Raw genomic sequence first — 9,368 nt, 5'->3', positions numbered from 1 at the left:
GATTGTGGGGGTGGGGGTTGCTTCGATTAGGTTCCTAGGAATTTTTAATTCTCAAGTTAGTCCACACTCAGTCACCAGCAATTCATTGAAGCTACCTTTTAAGTTCCAGGTTTTTAGATTTCAGCATTTTCTGCCTCAGGTGTACTGATCTGTGTTCACTATAATCTGTAATCTTGAGAACCAGCTCTTTCTCCGGTTCAGGGATTACAATTTGTCCCATGACCTCAATTCTGTGATGTAGCCAAGAATGGTCATTGATTTTTAATCTGTTCATATTTTTTCTTCTGAGGGTGAGAATGATGACTTGCAAGCTCTTATTGGAGTGGAATCTTTCCTTTAGATTTTAGACATTGTTTTCTTTAGCTCTTTGGATACATCAGGGCTTCCCTTGTGGCTCAGCTGGTAAAGAATCCACTTGCAGTGTGGGAGACCTGGGTTCGATCCCTGGGTTGGAAAGATCCTCTGGAGAAGGAAAAGGCTACCCACTCCAGTATTCTGGCCTGGATAATTCCATGGACTGTATAGTCCATGGGGTCGCAAAGAGTTGGACACGACTGAGTAACTTTCACTTCTGCACACTTGAATACATTAAAATATCTGAAAAAAGTCCACTAAAAGACATGGAAGAATCTTAAATGCATTATTACTAAGTGAAAGAAGCCAGTTTCAAAAGGCTACATGCTGTATGAGTCCATTTATATGCCCTTGTGGAAAAGGCAGAAGTATGGAGATGGATAAAAAACAGAAAAAAGATCAGTGGTTGCGAGAAGTCAAGAGGAGAGAGGAGTAGGAAGAACACAGAGGGTTTGCGGGGCAGTGAAAATACTCTGTTTGACAGGATAATGATGGATAGACGTCCTTAATACATTTGTCCAAATCCATAGAATGTACAACAGCAAGGGTCCCCTGGTTACTTCTCCAAACTCCTTTGGAGCCCCTCTCCTCCTCATTCCTGATATCTAGCCACTCCTGGGCCTTTCCAAAACATATGAAACCTTCCCAATTCAGGATTTTTGCCCAACGACCTTAATCCGGCTTAGATATCCTTCAGGTTAAGCTTTTGTGTCTCTTCCTGAGTGGCCTTCCTTGACCTTACAACCCAAGTCAGAATCCATGTATTCTCTCTCCTTGTACCACGTTCCTTACACTGACACATCACCATTTGTGTATTTATTGGTTTACTGTCTGGGTCCCTGGTTGGGAGGCAAATTCCATGACAGGAAGGAAAGCATCTGTCTTTCTCCCTGAGGTCTTCCCAGCACCTAGCCCAGGGCCCAAATGGAATAGATGCTCAGTTGACACAGGTGGAATGAGTGAATAAAGGAGGTTTTGACTGTGTGGATCACAGTAAACTGTGGAAAATTCTGAAAGAGATGGGAATACCAGAACACCTGACCTGCCTCTTGAGAAATTTGTATGCAGGTCAGGAAGCAACAGTTAGAACTGGACATGTAAAAACAGACTGGTTCCAAATAGGAAAAGGAGTACGTCAAGGCTGTATATTGTCACCCTGTTTATTTAACTTATATGCAGAGTACATCATGAGAAACGCTGGACTGGAAGAGACACAAGCTGGAATCAAGATTGCCGGGAGAAATATCAATAACCTCAGATATGCAGATGACACCACCCTTATGGCAGAAAGTGAAGAGGAACTCAAAAGCCTCTTGATGAAAGTGAAAGTGGAGAGTGAAAAAGTTGGCTTAAAGCTCAACATTCAGAAAACGAAGATCATGGCATCCGGTCCCACCACTTCATGGGAAATAGATGGGGAAACAGTGGAAACAGTGTCAGACTTTATTTTTCTGGGATCCAAAATCACTGCAGATGGTGCCTGCAGCCATGAAATTAAAAGATGCTTACTCCTTGGAAGGAAAGTTATGACCAACCTAGATAGCATATTCAAAAGCACAGACATTACTTTGCCAATAAAGGTCTGGCTAGTCAAGGCTATGGTTTTTCCTGTGGTCATGTATGGATGTGAGAGTTGGACTGTGAAGAAGGCTGAGCGCTGAAGAATTGATGCTTTTGAACTGTGGTGTTGGAGAAGACTCTTGAGAGTCCCTTGGACTGCAAGGAGATCCAACCAGTCCATTCAGAAGGAGATCAGCCCTGGGATTTCTTTGGAAGGAATGATGCTAAAGCTCAAACTCCAGTACTTTGGCCACCTCATGCGAAGAGTTGACTTATTGGAAAAGACTCTGATGCTGGGAGGGATTGGGGGCAGGAGGAGAAGGGGACGACAGAGGATGAGATGGCTGGATGGCATCACCGACTCGATGGACGTGAGTCTGAGTGAACTTCGGGAGTTGGTGATGGACAGGGAGACCTGGCGTGCTGTGATTCATGGGGTCGCAAAGAGTTGGACACGACTGAGCGACTGATCTGATCTGATCTGATTCATCCATCCTGGAGAAGGCAATGGCAACCCACTCCAGTGTTCTTGCCTGGAGAATCCCAGGGACGGGGGAGCCTGGTGGGCTGCTGTCTATGGGGTCGCAGAGAGTCGGACACAACTGAAGGCACTTAGCAGCAGCAGCATTCATCCATTCTGTAGAGGTTGATGCTGTTATCTCTGAGTAGTGACGTACCTGATGCCACACAACTAGCAAGTGGACATGAATGGGTGAGATCTCAGAATTACAGTTCTTAGGTGAATAGGCATCTTGGAAAGTATTTGCTAAGGGGATGGAAAGTAGGGGTGGGGGAGATGTGGGGTGTGGAGCAAGTCAGTTTGGAAGATTCCTGACCAGTGACTCTCGGGGAAATGGCCCCTGGCCAAGGACCTGCAAGACATAGTTTCAGGATTTACAATTGTTGAAAAACGTCCTCCGTTTTCATAATACAGATTGCTGATAAAAGGCCCTGCGGGGAGGCTAATAGAAAACACAGCGCTTTCCCTGTAAGGGCAGGTTTTGCAGTTTATGGGAAGGAGGCAGGCTTAAAAGGCTCCAGGGAAACTGGCCCTCGCCCCCGCTTTCTACCATTTTCCTAAGCAGAGCAAAGGGCTGCGGGGCGCGGGAGACGCCACCGGTGATGCCAGGACCACACTCGCATAGCGGAAAGTAGATCTTGGTGACCCTGCATCCCGCAGGCTGCACATCGCTCTCCGCCCCACAGACTCCCACACCGCCCTCAGTATGTACCTCACTTCTCAGACTCCACACGTCCCCACTGCAGCCCCTACCAACCTCCAGTTCCCCCCTTGTCACCTAGCGGTCTCACATCAACGCACGAAGGGCGAGAAGCTCGTAGAGAAGGCGCCAAGTGCGGAGAGGCAGCATGGAGCCAAGTCCCCAGCAGAGGGCGCGGGAGAGTCTCCCTGCGCCTGGGGAACACGCGCGCGCCAGGCCGTCTCCAGGCCGGGTACCTCCCTGGCAGGTTTTAAGTCAAGGCCGCCACCGCCGCCACCGCCGCCGCCGCCTTTCTAAGAAACAGACTCTTCCTCCTTTGCCCCGCATGAGTTTGCCTATGCCTGTGTGCTCAGTGGCTAAGTCGTGTCCGATTCTTTGCGAGTCCATGGACTGTACCCCGCCAGGCTTCTCTAACCACGGAATTTTCCAGCAAGAATACTGGAGTGGGTTGCTATTTCCTACTCCCGGGGATCTTTTGGGCCCAGGGATCGAACACGTGTCTGTTCTGTCTCCAGCATTGGCTGCTGCTAAGTCACTTCAGTCGTGTCCAACTCTGTGTGACCCCATAGACGGCAGCCCACCAGGCTCCCCCGTCCCTGGGATTCTCCAGGCAAGAACACTGGAGTGGGCTGCCATTTCCTTCTCCAATGCATGAAAGTGAAAAGTGAAAGTGAAGTCGCTCAGTCGTGTCCAACCCTCAGCGACCCCATGGACTGCAGCCTTCCAGGCTCCTCCATCCATGGGATTTTCCAGGCAAGAGTACTGGAGTGGGGTGCCATTGCCTTCTCCGTCCAGCATTGGCAGGCAGATTCTTTACCGCTGAGCTACCTGGGCAGCCCTAAATGGCCATATGGATAGCCGAGAAATAAAGGTTAGTTATTATTATTATTATTATCATTGATCTGATGTATATATAACAGGTGATCTTAAGAAGGATACCAAGGTCTGTGGGATAAGAATGGGACCGGGGATGGTGTTTGGTCAGTTTGGTTTTTGTTTCTTTTTTGGCTTGGGTTGCTGGGTGTGTTGTTTTGGCATCCAGTGTGTTTTGTCTGTTAATGTGTAGATTAAAAATCGTCTTTCTCGGGAGACTGGGGTTGACATATACACACTACTATATAAAATAGATAGCAGAGAAGGACCTACTGTGTAGCAAGGGCACTCAATATTCTGTATTGGGGAAATAATCTTAAAAACAGAGTGGATACTGCTGAATGTTATGTGGCAGGCTGGATGGGAGGGCAATTTGGGGGAGAATGGACACATGTGTATGTATGGCTGAGGCCCTTTGGCTGTCCACCTGAAACTGTCACAACATTGTTAATTGGCCACACCTCAATACAAAATAAAAAAAAAAGTTTAAGCCAAGAGAAAATTATAAAATACGTTATTTGGAATAAAGTATTTTAAAAGTGTTTGCAGAACATTTTAAAAAATAGAGGGGATATATGTATGTCTAACTGATTCACTTTGCTATACAACATTGTATATCAACTGTATGTCAATAACAATTAATTTAAAATATGGGTTTTTTGGGAAAAAACTTATTTTTCTAGAGTGATTTAACACATTTCTCAGGAAATGCATTAACATTCCCTTTACCAAGGACTGTAGGGAAGGCAATGATGGGAACAACAAAGTGATATGCCCAGGACAGTCGGTTTCCAGTCTGGAGCTTAAGCTGGAAGCAATATCTCTCAGGGAAAGGGAGTAGTGTGATGTTTAAAGATTTTATTCTATTGTTTATTAGATAATTATTGTAGGAAAAGTTGGAAATTCATATGTTCATTTACCTTGGATCTTACCAATTCAAAATGATTGTTGTATTCTTCTGTATAATTTTCCAGCATTTTTGTATACGTAAATACTGGTAAAATGCTATCTCAACTAAAACTGAATCATATTATCCATACTTCTTTGCAATACAGATCCTACCAGATGCGTAAACCTGTTGGATGGAGGGACCTTCATTAATTTAATCAGTTCCTTATGATAAACAAGCTTTCTTCAAATGTTAAACTTTTATAAAAGATGCTACACTCAACATTTCTGTTTATACATCTTTGCCAAAGTATTGTCTACCTGTTGATCAGTGTGAATTTTTTTAAATCTCAATTTAAAAAATATTTTAATTAATTTATTTCGCTGCGCTGGGTCTTAGTTGCTGCATGTGAACTCTTAGGTGTGACCTGTGGGATCTAGTTCCCTCATCGGGGATTGACCCAGGCCCCCTGCACTGGGAACTTGGAATCTTAGCCACTGGACCACCAGGAAAGTCCCCAGTGTGAAGTTTTGTAGGAAGGTAGGGCAGCTGGGTTTGGAATCTGGCCCTGGAGCTTACTGTGTGTCTACACAAATCACAACCTTTCTAGGCTCCAATTTCCTCATCTTTAAGTGGAAGCAATCAGGCTACTGATTGTTTACAGGTATGGGGGAGGACTAAATGAGATAATACATGAAAAATAATTGGTTAGTGCCTAGCACATAGCAAGTCCTAAATCAGTATTAGTCATTATTGTTGTTACTGTTGTCATTACCACCATGACCCCTGAAGAAAACTGGTTCTTCAAAATAACACCCATAGTTTCTACTACTCTTTAAAAGAGAGTAATCAGAATTTCAGGAGGAAGTCTTTAGGTGTAAAACTTTAGTAGCTATTTAATATTTTCTATTTCTAACTTTGTTTACCCAGACGATAAATAATAAATTTAAATGAAGTGTGTGCTGTGGAGCTATTTACCGTGCTTTGCTTGTGTAGCTTTCTGCCAGTCAAACCAGAAAAGCAGAGTGTTTTGTTGGATGTTCTTATGTAAGAATGAACTGTTTTGTGATGAATAAAGCCACTTCCGATTCTTTCTCCTATGGAAAATGCTCAAAGCCCATCTTATCCCATGAAATCAGCAGAATATCTGTGCTATCATGTACGCAGCTTCCCAGTGTCTTCAAGCTGTTCTCCTCTAATTTTTCTCTTGTATCCCTGGGCCCACTATTTCTTATTCCTAACAGGTATGGGAGAGAGCACAGAATCAGAGTTGTTGCCTCTCAAACATTGCTTTTAATCTGGGAGGATATCCAAGAGTCACACTGGGACAGATTTCAGGTTCATATTCCCACCTGAAGCTTTGGAAACTAGTCACTATTCCGACCAAAGCCTGTACAGTCTCACCCTTATTTGTTTAAGGGTCATCAAAAAACAGGGAAATGCTCAGAGTGTTTTACTGATTGAACGTGTTTGTTTGTATTTACATATTTTTAATTGACTTATAGTTGATGTACAATATTATGCAAGTTTCATGTGTACAAGATAGTGATTCACAATTTTTAAAGGTTATACTCCATTTATAGTTATTATAAAATACTGGCTATATTCCCTGTGCTGTACAATATGTCCTTGTAGGTTATGTATTTTATACATAGTAGTTTGTACCTATCAATCCCATTCTCTTATCTTGTCCTTCCCCACTTTGTCTCCCCACTGGTAACTACTAGTGTATTCTCTATGTCTGTGAGTCTAGTTTCTTTTTTTTTTTTTGGTCATATTCACTAGCTTGTTTTATTTTTTAGGTTCCACATGTAAGTGATATCATACAGTGTTTGTGTTTCTCTGACTTATTTCACTAAGCATAATACTCTCCAAGTCCATCCATGTTGTTGCAAATGACAAAATTTCCTTCATTTTATGGCTCAGTAGCATTCCACTGCGGAGAAGGCAATGGCACCCCGCTCCAGTACTCTTGCCTGGAAAATCCCATGGACGGAGGAGCCTGGTGGGCTGCAGTCCATGGGGTCGCGAAGAGTCGGACACGACTGAGCGACTTCACTTTCACTTTTCACTTTCATGCACTGGAGAAAGAAATGGCAACTCACTCCAATATTCTTGCCTGGAGGATCCCAGGGATGGGGGAGCCTGGTGGGCTGCCGTCTATGGGGTCGCACAGAGTCGGACACGACTGAAGCAACTTAGCAGCAGCAGAGCAGCAGTATTCCACTGTGTGTGAATATATACACACACATACCACATCTTCTTTATGCATTCCTCTGTTGACGGACACTTGGGTACCTTCCATATCTTGGTTATTATAAATAGTAATGCAATGAATGCTGTGGTGCATGTATGTTTCAAAGTAGTGTTTTCTTTCTTTCTTTCTTTTTTTTTTTTGATATCTCCCCAGGAACACTCACCCTGTTTGAGAAGCTGGGTGGAATATTCAGAGGTCGATGGCCTAGCTCAGAAATCAGTGGTCAGTGACCAAAAGTCATGGTGACCAGTTTTCCGAAATGCTGCCAGTAGCTCCATGCTTACTTATGGTAGCTTCCTCTTCTGCTCTACCGAGCATTGTGGACAGAGACACTCAACAGGATGGGTGGCATAAATGTGGTGGTTACATGAATCCTTTGTGGACACAATGTTTGTGGACTCTGAGCACCAAATGCTGGGACATCCTTGTCTGTAACTGAGGCCCGAATGCCCCCCGTGTGTCATTTGCCATGCTGTGTCATCCTTCCCTCCAGTAATGACCAGGTCCACTCTACTATGGTGTCTGTCTCCGCTTGTTGTCATGGCTTTGTCAACTGAGCTAGGCTAGAGCTTCTTTTCCTGGGATTGCCTTCCCTGTCCTGAGTGGAGGTTGGCTGGAAAAGCTGGGGCAAGATTTGGCAGGTGGGAGTGAAGCCACGGCCATTATGTTCTGAAGTTGGGTGTAAGGGCAGGTGCGATTGCCGCTTGTATGCATTGGCACTGACGCCCTGGCACCCTTGTTGCCGTGGGCCAGCAGGGGGCCTGCAGCGACTCACCCACAGGGTGATCTCCTACAACAGCTCCAGACCCTGGGCCGTGTGCACGTGCAGCTCTGTGTCAAAGGATGCCGGCTCCTTCTCCAGAATGGAGATGGTAAGAGGCAGATGTATGGATCACAGGATTTTATGCCTTCATGGGTTTTAGCTTGTCCTTGTGGGTTCAAGGGAATCCTTGCAGCTTCCACTTGGTCTTTGCTCTCCCCAGTTCATATACACCTGTCTGCCCAGCTGTTAGCCTTGAATATCTCCAGTGACTTCAGGCCACCATCAAATGTGAAGGCAATAGCCTTTCATAGACTTCATCTCGGCTCCCACCAGTGCATGAGATCTAGTCTCTATAATATATCCCTCATGGCCTTTCACTCTGCTTCTCTCATCAAACCCTACAACTGGGTTTTGTTGTATTGTTTAGTCGCTCAGTCGTGTCTCACTCCTTGCAATCCCATGGACTGTAGCCCGCCTGGCTCCTCTGTCCATGGATTTCTCTGGGCAAGTATACTGGAGTAGATGGCCAATTCCTTCTCCAGGTGATCTTCCTGATCCAGGGATCAAACCTGAGTCTCCTGCTTGGCAGGTGGATTCTGTACCACTGTGCCACCAAGGAAGCCAATTGTGTGTGTGTGTGTGTGTGTGTGTGTGTGTGTGTGTGTGTGTGTATTTCAGATTGTTTTAAGCCAGTCATCTCCTGATGGTGACTTGGGTTGTTCCCATGCCTTGGCTGTTGTAAATAGCGCTGCTATGAACATTATGGTGCCTGTGTCTTTTCAAATTAGAGTTTTCATTTTTTTTTCTGGATCCAGGAATGGAATTTCTGGATCAAATGGTAATTCTATTTATAGTTTTTGAAGAACCTGCATACCATTTTCCATTGTGCCTGTACCAATTTACACTCCCACCAACAGTATAGGAGGGTTTCTTTTTCTCCACACCCTGTCTACCATTTATTAGTAAATTTTTGATGATAGCCATGCTGACCTGTGTGAGGTGTTACCTCATTGTGGTTTTGATTTGCATTTCTCTGTTGCTTAGCCACGTTCGTCATCTTGTCATGTGCCTCTTGGCCCTCTATGTCTGCTTTAGAGCATGTCTATTTAGGTCTTCTGCCCATTTTTTGATTAGGTTGTTTATCTTTTCTGCATTGAGTCATTATGAACTGTTTGTGTGGTTTAGATTTCTTAGGTTTACTTTTTCAATTTCATCTTTAATTGTTTTACAGTGTTCTGGGGGCCATGCTGCATGGCTTGTGGGATCTTAACTCCAAATTAGGGATTGAACTCGTGCCCTCAGCAGTGAGTGAGGGGTGCTAACCACCGTACTGCCAGGAATTCCCTATATTTTGGATATTAACCCCTTCTCAGTTGCACCCTTTGAAAATATTTTCTCCTATTCAGTAGGTTTTCTGTTAGTTTTTTTGATGATTTCTTTTGCTGTGCATAA

Source organism: Bos indicus x Bos taurus, chromosome X, assembly GCF_003369695.1.
Source record: "Bos indicus x Bos taurus breed Angus x Brahman F1 hybrid chromosome X, Bos_hybrid_MaternalHap_v2.0, whole genome shotgun sequence".
NCBI classification, from domain to species: Eukaryota; Metazoa; Chordata; class Mammalia; order Artiodactyla; family Bovidae; genus Bos; species Bos indicus x Bos taurus.
This window is presented reverse-complemented; position numbering follows the sequence as displayed.